We start from the raw sequence: 24,971 nt of genomic DNA, 5'->3' as shown, positions 1-24,971 counted from the left end.
AATTAATAATATATCTGGCCATTCTCACTTAGTATGTGGTTGTATCATTTAGATGTGTTTTTCAGAATATGTGTTTTTCAGATTTTCAGAATATGGAATGCTAGTAAAAACCAACAGTCAAAGAATTAAACTGTAGAATATGATAACTTCAATATTTTATTATTTGGCCTTTGTCTACACTCCCCTCAGCTCCATATACATCTCTAAACTATGGCTAAGGAGGTGAGAATTAATATAATTAACAAAGGAGGCCAACATTATGAGCATCATGAAGGAAGAAAATAAGAGAAAAACTGATAATTAAAAAACTGTCTATTTCTTGAATAAACCAAAATTTACTCAGTGAAGCTTTAAATTTAATCACATTAAAAAAACAGAAAGAACCTAAAAATCTACTCTTTCAAAAACATTAATTACTCAATAAATACAATTATAGCAAAGGATATTCTGTTTCTTGACTTTAGTTAGGGTCCATGTATGGGTTCACTTTGAGATGATTTACTGAGCTATAGGCGCTTTTGTTTATGTTAACTTCATATGTTTTCTTTATGTTAACTTCATATGTTTTCTTTATGTTAACTTCATATGTTTTCTTTTCTTATGTTAACTTCCAATGAAAACATTTAATATCTAAGTATTGAGAAGTAAATATGGTTGCAAATGCTTTGTATGTTGTGGATCCCATGTGAAGAAGAAAACTTTGAAGGAATTCATATCTAGCTAAGACAAAAAGAACTGAAATTCAAAGATTGAACCCTTTAAGTACAATAACAAAAGAAAAACTTGTCTGAATGGGTATATGACAAATAACATCTATTTAGAGAACTTAACAGAAATGACTTTACTCTAATTAATGCAACTGCCAGTCCTTTCCAAGATAACACTCTATGATGATGGAAATGTCCAAATCTCCATTGCCCAATACAGTAGCCACTAGCCACATGTAGCTGTTGAGCATCTGAAGTGTGGCTGGTGTGACTAAGAAACTGAGTTTTCAAATCAATTTAAGTTAATTGAATTTTAATAGTCATATTTGGCTAGTGGCTACAGCACAGCTAAGAGTAAGCAATGGGAAACCAACTATTTAGCTTTAATTTTCAAGTTAATAAGATTGTATGTACTGGAGAAAATAAAATGAAACCACACTCTTCAGTCTCTACATCCCCTAGTCTGAAGTGCCTCGTTACTGCTGATAACACCTGCATGGCTGACCATTTACTCCCTAAGAGAAGAAAACTGACACTGCTTATACGTTCCAAATGACACTGCCAGTGAGCTTTATTTTCTAATGGAACAATTGCTTTCTAGTTAAACGGGTTTCTCAAAAGGTCTAAGGATTTGCTGTCATGAAAATATATGTTTTATCACCATCTTTCTCTTTTCTTTATTTTTTAAGTCAATAAGAAGCTACAACTACTAGAAAATTATTTACTTTTTCTTGAAAATATTGGGAAAATCACATTGTCCCTGTTTATGGCTCTATGAAGCTAGAAATTTGGTTATAAATGTCCAGCTTTCCAATCATGCACTGTGTCGTTTTCACTCTAGAATGGACCATTTCTCTACAACCCTGGAACCTTACATAAACTTCCTCTCCCTATATTTCTCCTACATTTGGACAATTTCAAGTAGGCCTTCTGAATGCAGAGTTCAAGTTCTCCAAATGCCTTCCATAATATTCACCATTTGATTTTGTCTCTCTACTATGACCTGCTCTACGTTATATAGTAGTACTGAATATTTTGATAAGGGATTGTGATGCCTATTTAATTTTCTGTCTTCACAAACTATAAGCATGTGAGGTCAGGGGTTGTACCTTATTTGCTGTACACATATATAGTTTATTAATATTTTCTGGGTAAAATGAATGAAATAAATCAAATATTACTAAATTAACTACATCACTAGAGGGGTGAAAAACAAAGGACATATGTTAATTGTATTATTATTATTTTGTTTTGCGGTACACGGGCCTCTCACTGTTGTGGCCTCTCCCGTTGCGGAGCACAGGCTCCAGACGCACAGGCTCAGTGGCCATGGCTCACGGGCCCAGCCACTCCGTGGCATGTGGGATCTTCCCAGACCGGGGCATGAACCCGTGTCCTCTGCATCAACAGGCAGACTCTCAACCACTGTGCCACGAGGCAAGCCCTGTTAATTGTATTTAAATTCATTTGATTACACACATGAGCAACAACACACTCTTCTCTAGTGCTTATGGCATATGAAACAAGAGAAGGGTAATAGGCTGCAAGCCTAAGGAAAAAATGTCAGAGCTGAAAATGAGAGATTTAACAAAAGAGGAACATTTTGTATGTTTGCATATATAAATGCCGTCAGATATAACAGGGATCTGCCAATTTTTTTTTCTTAAATGGCCAGATAGTAAATATTTTACACTTTGCATGGCACAAGGTCGCCATCACAGATTCTTTTTTTTGGGGGGTAACGACCTTGTAAAAATGTAAAAACAATTCTTAGCCTACAGGTTATAGAAAAATAAACTGCAGCCTTCATTTGGCTGACAGATTATAGTTTGACTACTCCTGACATAGAGGATTAGCACTCCTAATGTGAACACTTAAATGATTTGTCATGCTTTGCCTCAAAGAAGAAAATTGGCACATATGGATGATAAATGTTACGTTAGTATGAATCTGAGGCTTCACATCCCGTGTTTAAAAAGGAAAGACAAAGAAAGAAAAATAGTCATGGTAATTTAATCAGAACAACGTTGACCCAGTTACAGATGTGTTTGCAGATGGCAATCTGTATAAAATGGTCTGATTAATAAGGCCTGACATATGATAACACCAGGAACCCACACTCCATAGGATGTTAAAAATATCTAAAAATGCAAGTTGCAGAAAAGGGCTCTTCCCAATAGGCTCATGGAGCTTCACTGAAGTAGATGAATCCTTCTTTGGAAAGTCTTATCACCATTGCTGGTTATGAAAGATATTGTATCCCATATCTACATTGTGTTTTTCTTTGGATTTTACTTAATCAGAGAAGTAAATATTTTAAAAGGGAGGCAATGTACCTTTTCTTTGTTCTGCCTCTAGAATTAGTGTATTATTCTCCAAATGATGCCAATTATTAGATTTAAAAAAGTGAACACAGTGTTATACTTAATAAATGCCTAAAAAGAGAATTCTCTCTCTTCTTATAACTGAGCAGGACCTTGTGGGGCCTTCCCAGGACAAACGTCCCCACCACCCCCACCCCGGCCACATGTCCTCCGCCTGCCTCTTGTTTTTAGAAAATATTTATTCCCCCAGGCCTCCACTGAGTCATAAAAGGCTGGCTCAAGAATTAATGATTGAAAGAATGTGAACACGTAGTAACAAAAAATAGTAGTTGGACCAGGAGAAATGGTAACAATTTACAGTCACAGAATCTTTAGTTCCTCCCTGAAGGACATAGATAACAGCATCTGACACATACTCTTGAGTTGTTTTGCATATACTAAAACCCCCACTAGACAGAAGAAGCTAACTGCATGATGACTATAAGCACGTAGGTCCCAGACCAGCTGGGGCCTGAGGACTGATGATGTTAATCCCTTGTCGCCATCCTGTTATCTCACCATCAACCAATCAGAGAATTATGCAGGAGCTTACCAGGCACCCTGCAACTATCTCCCTCATCTTGCCTTTAAAAACCGTTCCCTGAAATCCATGGGAGAGTTCAGGTCCTTACTTGGCCTTTCAATAAAGACTGCACTTTCCTTCACAAGAGCTTGGCTTTACTGTGTGTGGGCAAGTGGACCCAAAGGTCTAGTTTGGTAACACTCTTTCTGGCTTATTGAGTGAATTCTCCATTTACATCTTCTTTGTAGCTGCATCTTACAGGCTTAAGAACAATAACTCACTACAAAGCACGTAAACAGAATGTATCTATTATCTCAATACCTTCAGACATGGTTAGTACTTACATATTCAAGTACAGAACAGACAGTCTCCTAGAGAACTTTAGTTTTTCAAGAAACACTGTAAAATGGTTCTAAAATAGCCCCTTAATTTTGAGGGAGAGAAATGTCTAGGAAAAAAAAAATAGTGTTACCCACAGAATAAAAAAAAAAAACAGGTTAAACAGAAATCAATCTTTTTTTTTTCCTTTTGGATTGCAAAAATTGCTAAAGTGGTTAAGGTAGCATACGATTTTTCTTTCTGAAGAACTTTGTCCAGTCTGACAAGTAAATAAATGTGTAACTCTCTCTCTCCTTTTATTGCTGCTGAAACAAGAAATGGAAAATAACTGCAGCGCATTTATGACATACTAGTTTCTTTCTCTACATGAAACACACAATGACAACAATTTATAGATGAACTGTATCTTTGATTGAACACAGAATGGTGGACTAGCTTCACTTTTGTGGAAATGGATAATCTGTCATAGTTTCTGCCCCTGGAAAAAATTACAACCCAAAGGAAAACTACTGGAAAGCCTTTTTTTCTAACAGTGATAAAATATGAAACTGGTATTTTTGGTGTACATAAAATATTTTTTAAAAATTCCTAAGGAATGCTATCATCATCAAAGAATGCTTGAAGAATTTCATGTTTCAACACATACCACTTCTCATACGTCAAACCATATTATTTACCAGAAAATCATTTTGAGATTGCTTCATGGTTATCATACTCTTGTCTGATCATCCATTCTTTATTATTACTTACTATTACCATTACTATTACTTTTGAAATAAATATGTATTATTAATGAAAATCTGCTTTATATATGGTATATATGTAAACTTAATTTTCCTCTCATACCCTGTAACCTGTAATATGCCAGATCAGTTAAAAGAGCATTTAAATGTTAAATGCTCCTATCGCAGGAGTATAAAGTAGAAGAGGTAAAATTTCCCCAACCTCAGAAGAAAAGCATGATCAACTGATGTCCTTTTATGGAATTATAGCAACAAATTCCAGCCAAAAAATTTTCGATTTGTTATTTAAAAGATATTTTTCAAAAAAATAGAGTAAAAAGAATTTGTTTCACAGCATTGCTAAACAGTTTCATAAATCCAAATTTGAAAATAATGCCAAAAATCATACTGATGTTTTTCTTCTTTAAATAATAGTGAAGTTCCATTGAAACTGTTTTTTAAAGATTAAAAAAATACTTCTAAAAATGCATGATTTTACTTTCAATACCAGTTTAGCTGGTCAAGAAATTTTGGTGAATTTTGGTATGAGAGTCTTTCTATTTCCCCTGCTCCAAAAAATCAGTAAAATAACAGGTTACAAAATCTGAAAAGTCTGGGTTTAATAAGCCAAGGTTTCTAGATTTAATTTACTCTGAAAAATAATTGTGCCTATAATACACTGGGATTTTCCAAAAACTTTTGGAGTTGCCATTTGGGAAATTATTAGAAGAATATAAGTTTTCTCAATCCAGTTGAAATTTGAAGACTAGGTATATATACTTTTGATAATTATTCTTTACTTTTTTGGGGGTCTCTCTCTCCTATGCTAACACAAGCTGATTAAAAGTATACCGATCTTAAAGGAAAAACTGATATTCTACAATTTCTTCAATACTCTTTGTATACAACTCGTTGTCTAATTTTCTCCTTGCCAAAAATAACCCTGGGCCACATCACTGTTATGAAGATTAAAATTACTTTTAAATATATTCATTAGGTAATTTCTATATTTAGGATACATAGTCAAAATCATTATTTTTCATATTTACAAGTTGTCCTTAAGTATATATTTGGTTCTAGTTATAAATCTAAATGATTAATCTCCAAAATATACAAACAGCTCATGGAGATCAATATCGAAAAACAAACAACTCAATTAAAAAATGGGTGGAAGACCTAAATAGACATTTCACCAAAGAAGACATACAGATAGCCAAGAGGCACATGAAAAGATGCTCAATATCACTAATTATTAGAGAAATGCAAATCAAAACTACAATGAGGTATCACCTCACACCAGTCAGAATGGCCACCATCAAAGTATCTAGAAACAATAAATGCTGGAAAGGGTGCGGTGCAAAGGGAACCCTCCTACACTGTTGGTGGGAATATAAATTGATACAACCACTATGGACAAGAGTATGGAGTTTCCTTAAAAAACTAAAATTAGAACTACCATATGACCCAGCAATCCCACTATTGGGCATATACCCTGAGAAAACCATAATTCAAAAGGAGATATGTACCACAATATTCATTGCAGCACTATTTATAATAGCCAGGACATGTAAGCAACCTAAATGTCCACTGACAGATGAATGGATAAAGAAGATGTGGCACATATATTCAATGGAATATTACTCAGCCATGAAAAGAAATGAAATTGAGTTATTTGTATTGAGGAGGATAGACCTAGAGTCTGTCATACAGAGTGAAGTAAGTCAGAAAGAGAAAAACAAATATCGTATGCTAACACATATATATGGAATCTAAAAAAAAAAATGGTACTGATGAACCTAGTGGCTGGGCAGGAGTAAAAATGCAGACATAGTGAATGGACTTGAGGACATGGGGAGGGAGAAGGGTAAGCTGGGATGAAGTGAGAGCGTGGCATGGACATATATACACTACCAAATGTAAAATAGATAGCTAGTGGGAAGCAGCCACATAGCACAGGGAGATCAGCTCAGTGCTTTTCGAAGACCTAGAGGGGTGGGACAGGGAGGGTGGGAGGGAGACTCAAGAGGGAGGGGATGTGGGGATATATGTATGCATATGGCTGATTCACTTTGTTGTACAACAGAAACTAACATAGCATTGTAAAGCAATTATACTCCAAATAAGATGTATTAAAAAAATAAATAGGGGACCTGGTCCGAGGAGCAGGGGCGGGAGCTGCGAGACCAGGGTGGTGCAAAAGGAAGTGGAGTTTCTAAGTTATCATTAAAGTGAAGAAACGTTATTATTTATTTGAACCTTCTTCTTGTCATAATCTTTGGAAAGATAGGTGTTTCAAGTAAGGGATCAGGACTCCCTCTTGCCAGAACACCAGAATCACAACTAATTGCTGAACAATCGTCGACAGGAAGACACTGGAACTGACCAAAAAGGATACGCCACTACCACAGATAAAGGAGAAACCACAATGAGATGGTAGGAGGGGTGCAATCACAATAAAATCAAACCCCATAACTGATGGGTGGATGACTCACAAACTGGAGAACTATACCACAAAAGTCCACCCAATGGAGTGAAGGTTCTGAGCCCCATGTCAGGCTTCCCAACCTGGGGGTCCAGCAATGGGAGGAGAAATTCCTAGAGAATCAGATTTTGAAGGCTAGCGGGATTTGATTAGAGGACTTCGACAGGACTGGGGGAAACAGAGGCTCCACTCTTGGAGGGCACACACAAAGTAGTGTGCACATCGGGACCCAGGGGAAGGAGCAGTGACCCCAGAGGAGACTGAACCAGACCTACCTGCTAGTGTTGGGGGCTCTCCTGCAGAGGCATGGGGTGGCTGCGGCTCACCGTGAGGAGAAGGACACTGGCAGCAGAAGTACTCCTTGGCGTGAGCCCTCCCAGAGTCTGCCATTAGCCCCACCAAAGAGTCCAGGTGGGCTCCAGTGTTGGGTTGCCTCAGGCCAAACAACCAACAGGGAGGGAACCCAGCCACACCCATCAGCAGAAAAGCAGATTAAAGTTTTACTGAGCTCTGCCCACCAGAGCAACAGCCAGCTCTACCCACCACCAGTCCCTCCCATCAGGAAACTAGCACAAGCCACTCAGATAGCCTCACCCACCAGAGGGCACACAGCAGAAGCAAGAACTACAATCCTGCAGCCTATGGGAAAAAAACCACATTCACAGAAAGAGAGACAAGATGAAAAGGCAGAGGGCTATGTACCAGATGAAGGAACAAGTTAAAACCCCAGAAAAAAAAACTAAATGAAGTAGAGATAGGCAACCTTCCACAAAAAGAATTCAGAATAATGATAGTGAAGATGATCCAGGACCTTGGAAAGAAAATGGAGGCAAAGATTGAGAAGATGCAAGAAATGTTTAACAAAAACCTAAAAGAATTAAAGAACAAACAAACAGAGATGAACAATACAATAACTGAAATGCAAACTACACTAGAAGGAATCAATAGCAGAATAACCGAGGCAGAAGAATGGATAAGTGACCTGGAAGACCGAATGGTGGAATTCACTGCTGCGGAACAGAATAAAGAAAAAAGAATGAAAAGAAATGAAGACAGCCTAAGATACCTCTGGGACAACATTAAATGCAACAACACTCGCATTATAGGGGTCCCAGAAGGAGAAGAGAGACAGAAAGGACCCGAGAAAATATTTGAAGAGATTATAGTCGAACACTTCCCTAACATAGGAAAGGAAATAGCCACCCAAGTCCAGGAAGAGCAGAGAGTCCCATACAGGATAAACCCAAGGAGAAACACGCTGAGACACATAGTAATCAAATTGGCAAAAATTAAAGACATAGAAAACTTACTGAAAGCAACAAGGGAAAAACAACAAATAACATACAAGGGAACTCCCATAAGGTGAACATCTGATTTCTCATCAGAAACTCTACAAGCCACAAGGGAATGACATGATATACTTAAAGTGATGAAAGGGAAGAACCTACAACCAAGATTACTCTACCCGGCAAGGATCTAATTCAGATTCAATGGAGAAATCAAAAGCTTTACAGACAAGCAAAAGCCAAGAGAATTCAGCACCACAAAACCAGCTCTCCAACAAATGCTACAGGAACTTCTCTAAGTGGGAAACACAAGAGAAGAAAAGGACCTACAAAAACAAACCTAAAACAATTAAGAAAATGGTCATAGGAACATACATATTGATAATTACCTTAAACGTGAATGGATTAAATGCTCCAACTGAAACACACAGGCTTGCTGAATGGATACAAAAACAAGACCCATACATATGTTGTCTACAAGAGACCCACTCAGACATAGGGACACATACAGACTGAAAGTGAGGGGATGGAAAAGATATTCCATGCAAATGGAAATCAAAAGAAAGCTGGAGTAGCAATACTCATATCAGATAAAATAGACTTTAAAATAGAGAATGTTACAAGAGACAAGGAAGGACACTACCTAATGATCAAGGGATCAATCTAAGAGGAAGATACAACAATTATAAATATATATGCACCCAACAAAGGAGCACCGCAATACATAAGGCAACTGCTAACAGCCATAAAAGAGGAAATCAACAGTAACACACTAGTGGGGGACTTTAACACCTCACTTACACCAATGGACAGATCATCCAAAATGAAAATAAATAAGGAAACAGAAGCTTTAAATGACACAATAGACAAGATAGATTTAATTGATATTTATAGGATGTTCCATCCAAAAACAGCAGATTACACTTTCTTCTCAAGTGCACATGGAACCTTCTCCAGGATAGATCACATCTTGGGTCACATATCAAGTCTCAGTAAAGTGAAGAAAATTGAAATCATATCAAGCATCTTTTCTAACCACAATGCTATGAGATTAGAAATGAATTCCAGGGAAAAACAGACACATGGAAGTTAAACAATACGTTACTAAATAAGAGATCACTGAAGAAATCAAAGAGGAAATCAAAAAATACCTAGACACAAATGACAATGAAAACGAGATGATCCAAAACCTATCGGATGCAGCAAAAGCAGTTCTAAAAGTGAAGTTTATATCTATACAAGCCTACCTCAAGTAACAAGAAAAATCTCAAATAAACAATCTAACCTTACACCTAAAGGAACTACAGAAAGAAGAACAAACAAAACCCAAAGTTAGCAGAAGGAAAGAAATCATAAAGATCAGAGCAGAAATAAATGAAATAGAGACAAAACAATAGCAAAGATCAATAAAACTAAAAGCTGGTTCTTTGAGAAGATAAACAAAATTGATAAACCATTAGCCAGACTCATCAAGAAAAAGAGGGAGAGGACTCAGATCAATAAAATTAGAAATGAAAAAGGAGAAGTTACAACAGACACTGCAGAAATACAAAGCATCCTAAGAGACTACTACAAGCAACTCTATGCCAATAAAATGGGCAACCTGGAAGAAATGGACAAATTCTTAGAAAGGTATAAGCTTCCAAGACTGAACCATATAGAAAATATGAACAGACCAATCACAAGTAATGAAATTGAAACTGTGATTAAAAATCTTCCAAAAAACAAAAGTCCAGGACCAGATGGCTTCACAGGTGAATTCTATCAAACATTTAGAGAAGAGCTAACACCCGTCCTTCTCAAACTCTTGCAAAAAATTGTGGAGGAAGGAATACTCCCAAACTCATTCTATGAGGCCACCATCACCCTGATACCAAAACCGGACAAAGATACTACAAACAAAGAAAATTACAGACCAATATCACTGATGAATATAGATGCAAAACTCCTCAACAAAATACTAGCAAACAGAATCCAACAACACATTAAAAGGATCATACACCATGACCAAGTGGGATTTATCTCAGGGATGCAAGGATACTTCAATATACGCAAATAAATCAATGTGATACACCATATTAACACACTGAGAAGAAAAACCATATGATCATCTCAATAGATGCAGAAAAATCTTTTGACAAAATTCAACACCCATTTATGATAAAAACTCTCCAGAAAGTGGGCATAGAGGGAACCTACCTCAACATAATAAAGGCCGTATATGGCAAACCCACAGCAAACATCATTCTCAATGGTGAAAAACTGAAAGCATTTCCAGTAAGATCAGGAACAAGCCAATGGTGTCCACTCTCACCACTATTATTCAACATAGTTTTGGAAGTTTTAGCCACAGCAATCAGAGAAGAAAAAGAAATAAAAGGAATACAAATTGGAAAAGAAGAAGTAACACTGTCACTGTTTACAGACGACATGATACTATACATAGAGAATCCTAAAGATGCCACCAGAAAACTACTAGAGGTAATCAATGAATTTGGTAAAGTCGCAGGATACAAAATTAATGCACAGAAATCTCTTGCATTCCTATATACTAATGATGAAAAATCTGAAAGAGAAATTAAGGAAACACTCCCATTTACCATTGCAACAAAAAGAATAAAATATCTAGGAATAAACCTACTTAGGGAGAGGAAAGACCTGTATGCAGAAAACTATAAGACACTGATGAAAGAAATTAAAGATGATACCAACAGATGGAGAGATATACCCTGTACTTGGATTGGAAGAATCAATATTGTGAAAATGACTATCTACCCAAAGCAATCTACAGATTCAATGCAATCCCTATCAAATTACCAATGGCATTTTTTACAGAACTAGAACAAAAAATCTTAAAATTTGTATGGAGACACAAAGAACCCCGAATAGCCAAAGCAGTCTTGAGGGAAAAAAACGGAGCTGGAAGAAACAGACTCCCTGACTTCAGACAATACTACAAACCTACAGTAATCAAGACAATATGGTACTGGCACAAAAACAGAAATATAGATCAATGGAACAGGATAGAAAGCCCAGAGATAAACCCATGTTCCTAGATTGGTAAACTAATCTATGACAAAGGAGACAAGGATATACAATGGAGAAAAGACAGTCTCTTCAATAAGCGGTGCTGGGGAAACTGGACCGCTACATGTAAAAGAATGAAATTAGAACACTCCCTAACACCATACACACAAAAAAACTCAAAATGGATTAGAGACCTAAATGTAAGACTACACACTATAAAACTCTTAGAGGAAAACATAGGAAGAACATTCTTTGACAGCAAGATCTTTTTTGATCCACCTCCTAGAGTAATGGAAATTAAAAAAATAAATAAACAAATGGGACCTAATGAAACTTAAATGCTTTTGCCCAGCAAAGGAAACCATAAACAAGACGAAAAGACAACCGTCAGAACGGGAGAAAATATTTGCAAACAAATCAACGGACAAAGGATTAATCTCCAAAATATATAAACAGCTCATGCAGCTCAATATTAAAAAAACAAACAACCCAATCCAAAAATGGGCAGAAGACCTAAATAGACATTTCTCTAAAGAAGACATACACATGGCTAAGAAGCACATGAAAAGCTTCTCAACATCACTAATTATTAGAGAAATGCAAATTAAAACTACAATGAGGTATCACCTCACACCAGTTAGAATGGGCAGCATCAGAAAATCTACAAACGACAAATGCTGGAGAGGGTGTGGAGAAAAGGGAACCCTCTTGCACTTTTGGTGGGAATGTAAATTGATACAGCCACTATGGAGGACAGTATGGAGGTTCCTTAAAAAACTAAAAATAGAATTACCATATGATGCAGCAGTCCCACTACCGGGCATATACCCAGAGAAAACCATTATTCAAAAAGACACATGTACCCCAATGTTCATTGCAGCTCTATTTACAATAGGCAGGTCATGGAAGCAACCTAAATGCCCATCGACAGACGAATGGATAAAGAAGATGTGGCACATATATATTACTCAGCCATAAAATGGAACGTAATTGGGTCATTTGTTGAGACATGGATGATCTAGAGAGTGTCATACAGAGTGACGTAAGTCAGAAAGAGAAAAACAAATATCGTATATTAATGCATATATGTGGAACCTAGAAAAATGGTAGACTTGAACTGGTTTGCAGGGCAGAAGCTGAGACAAAGATGTAGAGAACAAACGTATGGACATCAAGGGGGGAAAGCAGCGGGGGTGTGGGGGTGGTGGTGTGATGAATTGGGCGACTGGGATTGACATGTATACGCTGGCGAAAAATAAATAAATAAATCTAAACACTTATGCTTTAAATAATGCCAAGGGAAAAAAGTTGCTTAAAAATATTCATTTAGAGCAGCAGTAATTGACCTATCGCCATTTGCTGGGTACCAGGGAAGCTGATATTTAGCCTTTCCAAGAATGTAATAGATAACTAATATCACAAACCAGACATCTATTCTATTCTGGCAGTAGCACCAAGGGTTTTATCCTGCAGAAATCTTGGACCAGCTTCCCTCCAAGTTTTCAGTCTCAAAATTTTAGGCTGGATAAGCTACCTCTCTCCCAGAGAAGTCATTGGCTCTGAGACTGCCACAGAAACAAAGCATACTTTTCTCTATTTGCCTATTTGCCATCCAGACTGTCCTGAAACTTGAGATCACTGCTGGGAACAAGTGAGAAAAAGGGTGTAAAAACTTCTTATTCCTCCCTCTTCCCAAGTCCATCAAACATAAAATCTTTGTTATACTGCTTTAGTCAACTTATGTTACCCCTATTTGTGCAATGGGTTAAAAATAAATATGGTAGAGATTATTGAAATAAAATCATAAACTAAACATTAATCTTCAATTATGAGAAAATTTCCATAAAATACTCATTATGAGCTTGAGACTCTCTGGACACTCTAAGAAATGAGTTAATTTTTCCTTATGGGAAGTAAAGAGGGTTGACCAAACATGAATTTTTCCTTTTAAGGAAGAAGCACATGATTTGATATGTGTGTACCTTTCCAGAAGGTAGGTCTTATGTACTATCCCAAAGGAAAAGAACATGTACATTTTGAAGAACTCCTTTGAAAAACATCTCTTTGATTAGAAATGATGTTTGCTTCTTTTCAAAATATTTCTTGGGCTTCCCTGGTGCTGCAGTGGATGAGAGTCCGCCTGCCGATGCAGGAGACACGGGTTCGTGCTCCGGTCCAGGAGGATCCCATACGCCGCGGAGCAGCTGGGCCCGTGAGCCATGGCCACTGGGCCTGCGCGTCCAGAGCCTGTGCTCCGCAACGGGAGAGGCCACAACAGTGAGAGGCCGTGTACCGCAAAAAAAAAATAAAATAAAATAAAGTAATAAATAAAAATATTTCTTATACAGAATAAACAGAAATCTACCTCTTAGGGTACCAAATGTGGGAAGAGAGTTGTGATTCTCTATCATCACGGGTCCTTGAGAAATGTTAGGGATAGAGTCAATCACTTTCCTTTTGACCTTAGAATTGTACCCTATAAGCCATACAAAGACTCCCCAGTAAGGCAAAGACACCTCTATGAGATCTACCCTCAACCATCAACAATGTAGGTTCTGGAGCTAAAATGGTGAATACTACAAGGGATCTCTCCTTCAAGAAGAGAGCTTATAGAAGTATGAAAATATCCATTTATTGCTTGTTGCTTTATTTGAAGGAACTCTAAGGCCAATTCAAAATGTAGTCTAACATAAAGAGGGGGGAGGCAACCCCAAGTTTCCAGAAACTAAATACTTTCTCTTTCACAAATGAGGAAATGTAAATGAGAGGCCTCATCAGGATAGCCCCCACGTTTCCCCAAGTCTAGTGTATAATCTCTCAATGACAAGTGAAATATTTTGTCTTAGAACTGTTAAAAATATACCAAAAATGTCAACCCAGTATGGATAAAAGTAAGTTCAACTAAGGTTTTTAAAGTAAGCATTTTACAGATGGTAATCTAAGGAAGATGCATAGTTTTCCATGCAATACATCTTTCTTTTCCACACATGACTGCTAAACAAACAACTGAACCTGAGACTGATATAACAGAAATAAAGGCTCAAGTCCCAGGAAGACTACAGTCACCCTCTACTGCATGCAAGTAAAAACACATCTACAATAAAATGTGAATTCTAGAAGTAAGTTTGTTACAAACAGAACTATCCATTCTTACCCCAGCCCCAAGACCTTCCCCCTCACCATAAGTCTTTCCTATTTCAGGTCAGGACAACAGTGTCCACCCAGCTACTGAAATCCCCAAAATAGAAAGCATCTCATTATTCTTTTTCAATAACCATCCACCCCAACTCAAAGAATAAGTTTTGTGTAACATTTGAGTTTTTATTTTCATAACGTCAGAACAAAATTGGTAATCATCAACCCATCTCACAATCTACCTGTATACGTGGCTCTCACAGATGCCATAAACATATTAGCTATATCAATCAATAAATCTATGCTTCTTTCTTTGTGAAGTTTTCAATTTGTCAACCAAAACTCTGTTTTCATCTATAATTCCTCTAAAATAGTCACATTCAAAAAATGATTTATAAGAAATTAAAATATTTGTTAAAGTTTGCCAGGCCTGGCATAATATTTTTTAAAAAGTCTTACAAAATAAACGTTAGGTGAACTTATTTTTTGTAAATTAATTGTGTCATTTAATCTTCATGATTTATATTTTCAATGTTAATAATAACTTATACAAATGATACCTTAAAATCAATTAATGTTATATGAGTACAAAAAGTGCTTGCACAGATACAGCTCTGGAAATGATATTATATCGTTACCTTTTTTGACTTATGAATCACAATTTTCTAAATATTTAAACTGCACCTTTGCCAAAGATGCAATGTTTCTTTTTCCTTGTCAGTGAAGTACGTTTTCTTCTTCCTTGACAAGACAAAAAATGAACCACTCCAATTTATGAGTCATGAGCTAATCTTTTTTAAAAGACAGTTTTAGAATATAACTTCAAGTAAGTTTCCTCTAAGAATTAATGAATTACAATCTCTCAGAACCTTAGTCACTGAAGTATACACTTCTGAGAATAGAGGCAATGTATGAATTTGCTTAGAAACACTCAATGATATCTTTCATTATTGACAAACTAATTCTGTTGTACACAAAGTGTCTAAAATTTTACTAAATGGCTTGTGGAAGCTCAAAGACTGATCATTAGAAATTCTCCCTTCCACTAGGAGGATGCAATGTTCTTGGGGCTGAGGTATGAAATGAATCATTTGACATTTGAATTCATAATTGTACTGGCAAAATTGATTCTGGGTATTTCACATGAGAGTCCAGAATTTTTCTGGGAAATTGGCATCATATGAAATGAAATGTGTTAATGTCCCATTATTAAATACAGAATTCGGGAGCACAACTTTACAGTAGTTTGTGTGAAAATGTATGGGTGTTCATCTGCCCAGGAGAGCAATATGAGCCATTGGTGAGAACTGTGCTAAAAGATCATTTTTAGGAAAAAGTAAAGCTATGATTCTCATACAGATATAAAAAGGAATGCACATTAAAGATTTTACTTTACTTAGATGAGGAAATCAAGCAGATGTTGTAACTGAATGAAGGGAAAAGGAAGAAAAATTCATATGGAGTAAAGGAATGTTGAAATTAATTGCAAATGTGGACAAAACCAGTTTTCCACAGAAAAAAGGTACTCAATTAAAATCACTACTGCACAGAGAAGAGTTTATATATCTATTAGTTACCTGCAACTTACAAAGAGTTGCAAAATAGCTCAGAGACAAGAAACAGAGCTAGAATCTGATAACCAAGAAGGGAAATCTAAGAAGCCTGCATTAAAAAAAAGTACGTGTCTGTGTGTGTGTGTGTATATATATATATATATATATATATATATAGAGAGAGAGAGAGAGAGAGAGAGAGAGAGAGAGAGAGAGAGAGAGAGAGAGAGAGAGAGAGAGAGAGAAAGGATGCATAGTTTTTCACTGAATACATTTTTTTCTACACATGACTGCTTAATAAACAACTACAACCTGAGGCTGATATAATAGAAATAACGGCTCAAATTCAAGGGAAACTACTGTTACCCTGTACTGCATATAAGTGAGAACACATCTAAAACAAAATATAAATTCCAGACATAATTTTTTTAAAACCAGAACTACCCATTTGTCCCCAGCCCCAAGACCTTTTCTCTCACCCTAAGTCTTTCCTACTTCAAGTGAGGACAGCGTTGTCCACCCAGCTACTCAAATCCCCAGCTAGGAAGTGTCCAATTCTTCCCTTTCAATCACCATCCACCCCAACTCTAAGGCAAGACAATGCATCATCAAGTCCTTGTTTGAACATGATAATCTCTTTTGGTTTACTGGAGGCCTCTCACTAGTCCCCAGACTCTACTCTTGCCTCCCCACAATTCATTTTTCTTAAAACAGCCAGCGTATTCTTTTAAAAATGAGATCAGATCAAGTCTCTCCACACTCAAAACCAATAGATAGCACTAGGATTTAGAATAAAATCCAAATCCCTTTTATGGGGCATCCTAAGGCCCCAGAATATCTGTCCCTGCCTATGTCCCTAACTTCAATTCTTCTCATTTGCCCCCTTATTCAACTTAGTCCTTATTTATTGGAATCCTCTTGATCCTTTGATCACACCAGCCTGGCTCCCATCTTTGCACTAACATTTTCCTTTATTTGGCTCTCTCTTGTCCCAGATTTTTGAATGCCTGGCTCCTTTTTTGTCTTTCAAAGGCAATTTCCTCAGGGATAACTTCTTGCTCCATTCAATATAATATAATGCTCAAGAACACTGTTTTTTATTTTATTTTTTTCATGGCAACTTACTGCTGAATAAAATTTTAAATTATTTCATGAATATCACCTATGTCCCTGCCCTAATAAGCAAATTACCTAATTTCAAGGACTGTATCTTTTTTGTTCATGACTGTACATAAACACACAATAAGATTCTAATACTGTTGGCCATCAGTCAATATTAGCTGAGTGAATTATACTTGTTTTCTTTCTTCAGGGAAGTGGATAAAGTACATTTTTCTGACGTATGATGAAAGTTCTAGAATTTGTGATAGATAAGTTCAGACTACTGAGGGAAGTCTGATTTAGAGAAAAGAGTAACTTAGATCTGCAGGTATGTTAGCTTTAGGGCTAATGGGGAAGAGGAATTAGACTCATTTTCTTAGGTCTATCAGCATCTAATTCAAGAAAGACTAGCAGGAGTTTATTTATTTATTTATTTTTTGTGATACGCGGGCCTCTCACTGTTGTGGCCTCTCCTGTTGCAGAGCACAGGCTCCGGACGCGCAGGCTCAGTGGCCGTGGCTCACGGACCCAGCTGCTCCGCGGCATGTGGGATCTTCCCGGACCTGGGCACGAACCCATGTTCCCCGCATCAGCAGGCGGACTCTCAACCACTGAGCCACCAGGGAAGCCCAGGAGTTTATTTTTAAAGAAATCAGAATAAAGTCAATGCTGGGGAAATGCTGTAGGCTTTACAATGATAGCAAGAGAAGCTCCCCTACGTAACAGTGAGAGCTGGAATCAATGTCTCCAGTTTAGCCTGAGTATACATCTGATAGAGAAACATCAGCTTTCTGATTTGTTATACGGAGATAACAGTCTTATATTCTTGTTTCTATTCTATTTAGTTGTATAGATCCAAGGAGATTATTTATGAGGATATACTTTGAAAAATGAAATACAGTACTAACATGAAGCACCACTGTCATTAAACCCATCACTTAACCTCTAAATCTCCATTTCCCTATTTAAACTATCTCAAAATGCCTCTCCCTCTGCTTTTTGAGTCAGAGGTAAATGGAAAAGATTTTATTTTGCTGCTGATGGTAGCAATACAGGTTGCATTAGAAATGAATGGGATGGAAGGACTCTGTTGATTTTGTTTAACCCTGCAATCGGATCCACAAATGCACAGGGCATTCACAGAGTGGAAATTTATGCCTCCAACTAACAGTAATAAGGTAAGTTTACTTTAAAAATGATATTTGGGGAGTGTTCAATTACTGTGAAGTTATGCCCCCAACCAAAACGTCATCCAGTTCCCTAGAATCATCCACATGTCTTCTGAAAAGGTTTCCTCATTTGCCTCATCCTTCTGGCTTGACTGATGGCTCCCACCCAGCCTAATCACTATCACAAAGCATATGTTGGTTTAGGCAATAACAGACCTTCATAGATCATTTACTGGATTCTCCCTTGCCGTAAATTGTTATTTTTCTTTGTTTCTAGCAATAATAATACCGGGCACTGTGTAAAAACTAGCTACCATTGACTGAATGATTGCCAGGTTTTCAAGCACTGAGCTAAAAGCTCAACGTGCATTAACAATGATAATAACATTTGAGACAGACACTGTCACAAGTGCTTTGCAGTCATTATTAGTAACTCATTTCTTTCTCAAAAAACCCTGTGAAGCAGATACAATCTTCCCAAATTTACAAAACAGAAAAGTGAGGCACGATAATATTCCAGAACATGACAGCATTCACAGAACTGGTTACGTGGTTAAGTTGCGCTGGAGCTGTGATGGAAGCTCTTAAATGTCTTGCCACAATGCTGGAAAGCAGTTATTGTCTTCAGTAGAAAGATACTGAGATCAATTCTCAAAATTCTGAAGTGACTGGCCCTATTTGCATAGTAAAGACTATGTGATAGGCCAAGGACTCTGTCAAAGTAACCAGATTAGGTCCAAGATGGAATCACTCATGCTAAGCCCCACATCAGCAAACCAAAATTTATCTAAGTTTCCCTACCTGGGCTCTCCAAGCAAAGGAAGGCCCAGGTCAACCAACCAATCATGCTTGCCTGCTTACCAAACCCTTATCCAGCTCCTTGTTCCATATAAGGAAAGGAACTCTCATTAACCCATTAGCAAATGACCAGTACATCGTCCTTGACCCTGCTCACTTTGGTCTATAAAAAGCTCTCACCTTGTACTGCTCTTCAGAGCTCCTTTCTACCTGTTAGATTAAACAGTACCCAAGTCATGAATCACTGAATAGAAGTCAACTAGATCAGTAAGTTATCTGTAGAAAATTTTACTTTAACAACTCTACAGCGATCCTTTCCAAATCCATGATCTCAGCTCTTCCACATGCCTCACGAGCTTTATATCGTGAGAGAACACTGTGACCTCAGTTTCCTCAGGAAAGTGACTCCTCTCTGCCTAATCATATCATAAGGGAAACCAGGGCTAGAAACAGTAAATGTTTCCCAACAAATAGAACTAAACAGTAAAGTGTTTTAATCCCAGCACATCATTCATTCTAATCACTATATTCTCAGGGGCAAGTACTCAGCAAGCTGTGTGGGAATGACATGCACTGTTTCCATTAAAGTCATAACAGAATCTGTGCACAACACTCCTTCGAAAACAGCTCCCTTGCTCCTCTTCTAGTGAATATTAGCATCTGCAATGTGTTCTGTTTTGCCTCTGCATTCCTGGTCTGAAACTCTTTTCTGGAAAAAAGGCTTACAAAGAGTTTCTGGAAGTAAGAATTATAGACCCCCAGGGTACCTAAGGATAGGAAACTCACAAATTAATCCAATATGTAATTAGTTTTTTCCTTTTTCTCAGAGATAATAAAAATTAAGTGTTCTCACAAATATAGTAACTGAATATCCAAAACAATATTACTGAATCATATTGGCTTAAAATGTACATGATAGAAGACTCACTTGATTTTTGTCATCAATTAAAAGTTATTAAGTATTAAGGAAATTATATTTTATTTTTTTGGTCTGAACATGTTTTATGATTCCTACCTAATCACATCTCCTTCTAAAAAAATTATCTACCTTTTTTAGAGACAAGAGCTAACATGTCCATGTTTTATTTTATAATCATAGCTGATACCTTGTGAGTCATAGTTGTTCGGGTTGGACTAAGGAACTTGAACCCTTGGACTGGCAGAAGGCTGTGCTTTGTGGAGCCTAGTTCAAAAATAGGTTTCACCATTCATATCTTTCCCTGGGAATCTGGAAGGGTGTAATTGAGAGATTAGATAGTTAGAAACGGTAATAAAATAGTTTTTGAATAAAAAGGCAATAATTAATCTCAAACCCTTTACTTCTCGTATGGCAGAATTTTTCAACTTTGGCACTACTGATATTTGGGGCTAGAAAAAAATTTTTTAATTTTTACTTTATATTGGAGTATAGTTGATTAACAATGCTGTGTTAGCTTCAGGTGTACAGCAAAGTGACTCAGTTGTACGTATACATGTATCTACTCTTTATCGAATTTTTTTTCCCATATAAGTTATTACAGAGTATTGAGCAGAGTTCCTGGTGCTATACAGTAGCTCCTTGTTGGTTATCTATTTTAAATATAGCAGTATTATTATTGTTATTTTTACGCGGGTTGTTACCTGGTGCATTGAATGATGTTTGGCAGCATCCTTGAACTCTAATGACCAGAAGCCAGTAGAATCTCCTTCTTCAGTCCTGACAATCACAAATGTTTTCTGACATTGTCAAATGTCCCCTATCAAAATCACTTCCAGTTGAGAATCACTGCCTTATGGATCTTGAACCAGTAGATCAATATACATAGAAATCAAAAGGGGAAATTTAACAGCTGTCATTCTGGTAAAGCCAGAATACAGCTTGGAATTTAAAATCAAGACTTCTTTCAGGACTTTCCTGGTGGTCCAGCAGTTAAGACTATGCACTTCCACTGCGGGTTCAATCCCTGGTTGAGGAACTAAGATTCCCCATGCTGCGTGGTGTGGCCAAAAAAGAAAAAAAAAGGATTTCTTTCTTTCCCTCTGAAGTGAAACTAGTGAGAAACAGAAAGAACAAGAGAATGAGAATAAGAACGAGTGGTAAATTCTTGGCAGCCCAGGTCCCAATTCCCTCAATCATATTAGTTACATATTCCCAAATGAAGGAGTTGCTCTGAGGAGAAAAGAGGAAAATGCTTTCCTTACCCCAACAGAGGCAAGGCTTCCTATGTTATACATGAGATTAAAATACAAGTTAGAGAAAAAAATGTGTGCTGTAGAAAGGGGACAAAGATAATCTAGGAGAAGTAACCTACGCAAATAGGCAAGCTGGACAATGAAGATGTAGAAAACCAGCGTCAGCAGATAAGTTCCAGAGGTTGGAATGGGGAATACAGCAGATGGACACAGAGCACCAAAGACTCAGAGAGGGAGCAAAATATTTCTCTCTACGCCTAAGCTTCCAGGTCCAGTCAGAGTCCATATGTAATTATAACAACCATTGGTCCACTGCAATAATCTGACTGAATTCTTCCTCGTAACCAAATGAGCCAGATTCAAACACTGATACTGCTATCATTTGTATGAAAAGAAGAGTAACTAGTCAATAATGTCAATCCAAATCTGAACCCATGTCATTTTTTTAAAAATTCAATTTTAATAGCTAAAAGGCAGGCTTGATTTTTTCGTGGATTTTTTTTTTTTTTTGTAGTACGTGGGCCTCTCACTGCTGTGGCCTCTCCCGTTGCAGAGCACAGGCTCCGGACGCGCAGGCTCAGTGGCCACAGCTCACGAGCCCAGCCGCTCCGCGGCATGTGGGATCTTCCCGGACCGGGGCACGAACCCGCGTCCCCTGCATCGGGAGGCAGACTCCCAACCACTGCGCCACCAGGGAAGCCCTTTTTCGTGGATTTTTAAAGCAGTTTTGAGACAGAAAGAAAAAGAATAAATGGCATTTTGCATCTTTCCTGGCATCCCAAGACCTTAAACAGCTTAAGACTAGGAGATAACTTCCTTTCCTCTACTGATTTTTCCCTTTTAGTTAGGTGCCTTTATAATAAGTTCAGTTATCTTTCTCTATTATATTTTTGTGAAAACTGCTTTTCTCTGCCAGAGATTGTATCTACTTCCTACACCCTTAAGAGATTCTATTTTCTTCTACAATTTTCAGTTCCTCAGAGTGCCTTGTCTAAATTTTCTAAATGTAGCACTGTAATCAAGGTTTCTAACTGTAAAAAAACAAAAACACAACAACAACAAACAGGCCTCAAGTTTCATATTTTTAGAACAATGACCAGGTGTTACTATGAAAAACCAGTTTCAGTTTGTCACTGATAAGACAAACTAAACTAAGAGGACTTTTTTCTTTATCCTCCCAAATGCGTTAAATGTACTATCCTCACCTCTATTTTTTTTCTTCCTTGCATTGCTTAATTCACCTTTTATGATGGCAAGCATCAGGCAGGTCTTAAAAAAAAAAAAAACAACTTCATCGTTTGCTATCATACGCCTTAAACAATGAGTCATCTAAAGAAGTGAACATTCTTGTTATTTCAAATCATTACTGAAAATTAGAAGCAAATGAAGCTAGAATATAAGTCTCAGAATTTTAAAAACTTGAGAAACATTAAAGAAAACGCAGTTCATCTCCCACTGTAGCTGGAACAAATAAACCCCAGAAAACTTTGCTCAAGGCCAAACAATAAGTAGGTCTGAGAGTTGAACCTAGATCATTTTACTCTAAATACTGTTCACCACTCTCTGGCCCTACCATTATAACACACTGTCTCTATGTCTTTCTCTACTGTGTCATATGTAGTCACCATGTAACTAAAAAGTATACTGAGGATTTAATTTTTCTATCAGGTAGGTTCACATTGAACCACCCTAGGCATTATGAGGGGAAAAATAGAAGCTAATATTTATTATCCACTCTGTGCCAGGCATTTGGCTAAGGAAACTGTATGCAAGTATCCCATTTAATCACCAAAATGTTTGCAATCTATGAAGTAGGCACCAAGGCAGTCTTACTCAGGGTTCAGCTGTAGAGCATAGAATCTTTCCTAGATACCTGAAGTAGAAAAGCTTATAATTAGAGAGAAGGGAAGCAACAGACCCTAGACTGAGGTTCTGGCCACACCAGGCTGCCACAGCAGCTACTGCCTCTGCAATGGTGAGGAAGCAGATTCTCAAATCAGGAAACACCGCTGAAGCTGATGACTCCAGCAACTGAGAACCTCTGCCACCATCTGCACAAGAAAATTCCAAATCCATGACCCCGTGAGAATGTGTGACTTGCAGAACTAAAATCACATCCAGAACCATAGCTGTAAAGGAGCTGGGGAACATCCTGAAGAGACTGGAAAGGGAAGAAGTATAGGAAGGCACACAAGAAAGCAGTGGGAGTGGATACTGCAAAAGTCAATATAAACAAATTTATAGAAAACTCCAAATGCCTTCTGAACAATTTCTGATCCTCAGGATCAAAATCCCAAAAAGTATAATAACATCACTTTTATAATAAAATAATGAAAATTAATTTGAAGACAATATTAGATTGAAAGTCACTGTAGGAGAGAAAGGGTTTCCTAAAAGAAAATTGTAATCTGGAAAAAAAAAAAAAGAAAGTGTTTCTTTTCTGAGTTAATGTCATGTTAATATAAGTCTAACTTCTAGAAGTAACTTGTAATTACAATCATTTATTTTATTTATTATTTTCTGCTTTTACTAAAATGAATTTAGTACATGGTTAGGTTTTGGATAGCTGCCATCCACACTAAAATGAACAGTAATGAAACTTGCTATTAGTGCTTTTAAGAGCATGCTAATGTTACTCATTAAACACTGGATGGATTGTTTCTCAGCCCATGTTCCATGGTGGCTGCATTTGATTATGTATATGTTGGCCGAAATGCTGGCAAATGACATGGACTGTCCTCCCAGAACACGCATGGAAATGAAATGTGTGCATCCTGAGGCGAGCTGGGTGAGAAAATTTCGGCACTTAATGAAATCAACAAAGAGCCTGTTTGTCAAGGGTGACTTGAAGTGTGTGTAAATGATCCTTGCCTCCATAAGCACGATGAGGTGATTTTACCATCAGTGATTTTAGGTGATTAAACACCTCTGGTCTGCTGCTCCCATTAAGCAGCACCATTACTTTCATCCTTGCAACAAAGCTAAGGTTTATGCTTTATTAGGGAGTCTGTGGTGACTAGATGTGTCATTATCTGTCCTATCATCCACCACTGGGTTTAGAATTTTTACTTCAAAATGACCACCATTCACTCTTTCAGATTCCTTCTAGTTTACTATTTAATGTGTGCTTGCTCTGCACTATTCTCGATGGAGCTCATGCTGTTTATGTTTCCAGAGCTTTTTAAGACTCATCCTTGAATAAAGATTAGGAAAAAGTCATTTGCGTTTCCTCCAAAGAACAGCTATTAGATGGGTAATGGATCCTGGAGCTCAGATTATTAAATATTCAACTGTCCTTCTGGATCATCAGGAGGTGCATATCCCAGTTTGACAGGGACAAAGTTAGCCTATAAAAGGACCCAATTTCTCTGGTTAAGGGCTGTGAATCTCATTTTATAGGGTATGCAAGAATGATCAATGATTTTATTTTCATTTAATCAAATTATATTCAGCCTCAAAAGCCTAATGGGCTGCTAGGAGATTCTGATCTCTGCCATTGCTGGCTGTATCACCTTCAGGGTTCACCCATAATTTAGGACATTCTAGAGAAAGAGCTTCATCTTGCAGTCTTCTGTGGCCACAGCAGAAATCCTC

The 24,971-nt window shown here is 37.3% G+C and overlaps 1 long non-coding RNA gene across 4 annotated transcripts in view; it reads right to left on the bottom strand.

Moving 5' to 3' along the window:
• Window positions 1–24,971, bottom strand: part of LOC149744048 (uncharacterized) — a 79,431-nt gene that overhangs the window by 49,239 nt on the left and 5,221 nt on the right. For 2 of the 4 annotated variants that reach the window (XR_016391594.1, XR_016391596.1), the window contains 2 exons: window positions 20,826–20,901; window positions 20,312–20,433 (listed from right to left, as the gene is read on the bottom strand). This is a non-coding gene — a long non-coding RNA (uncharacterized LOC149744048). Of the gene's footprint in view, window positions 1–20,311; window positions 20,434–20,825; window positions 21,236–22,582; window positions 22,647–24,971 lie in introns of all 4 variants that reach the window. The other 2 variants (XR_016391595.1, XR_016391593.1) reach the window with 2 other exon arrangements.

This window comes from Delphinapterus leucas, unplaced genomic scaffold, assembly GCF_059928025.1.
Source record: "Delphinapterus leucas isolate spDelLeu-1000000601 "Yukka" unplaced genomic scaffold, BTC_Dleu_Yukka2 spDelLeu_asBTCV2_sq25, whole genome shotgun sequence".
In the NCBI taxonomy this organism is placed as follows: Eukaryota; Metazoa; Chordata; class Mammalia; order Artiodactyla; family Monodontidae; genus Delphinapterus; species Delphinapterus leucas.
The sequence above is the reverse complement of the archived record's forward strand: the minus strand, read 5'-3'. Positions and strand labels throughout refer to the sequence as shown.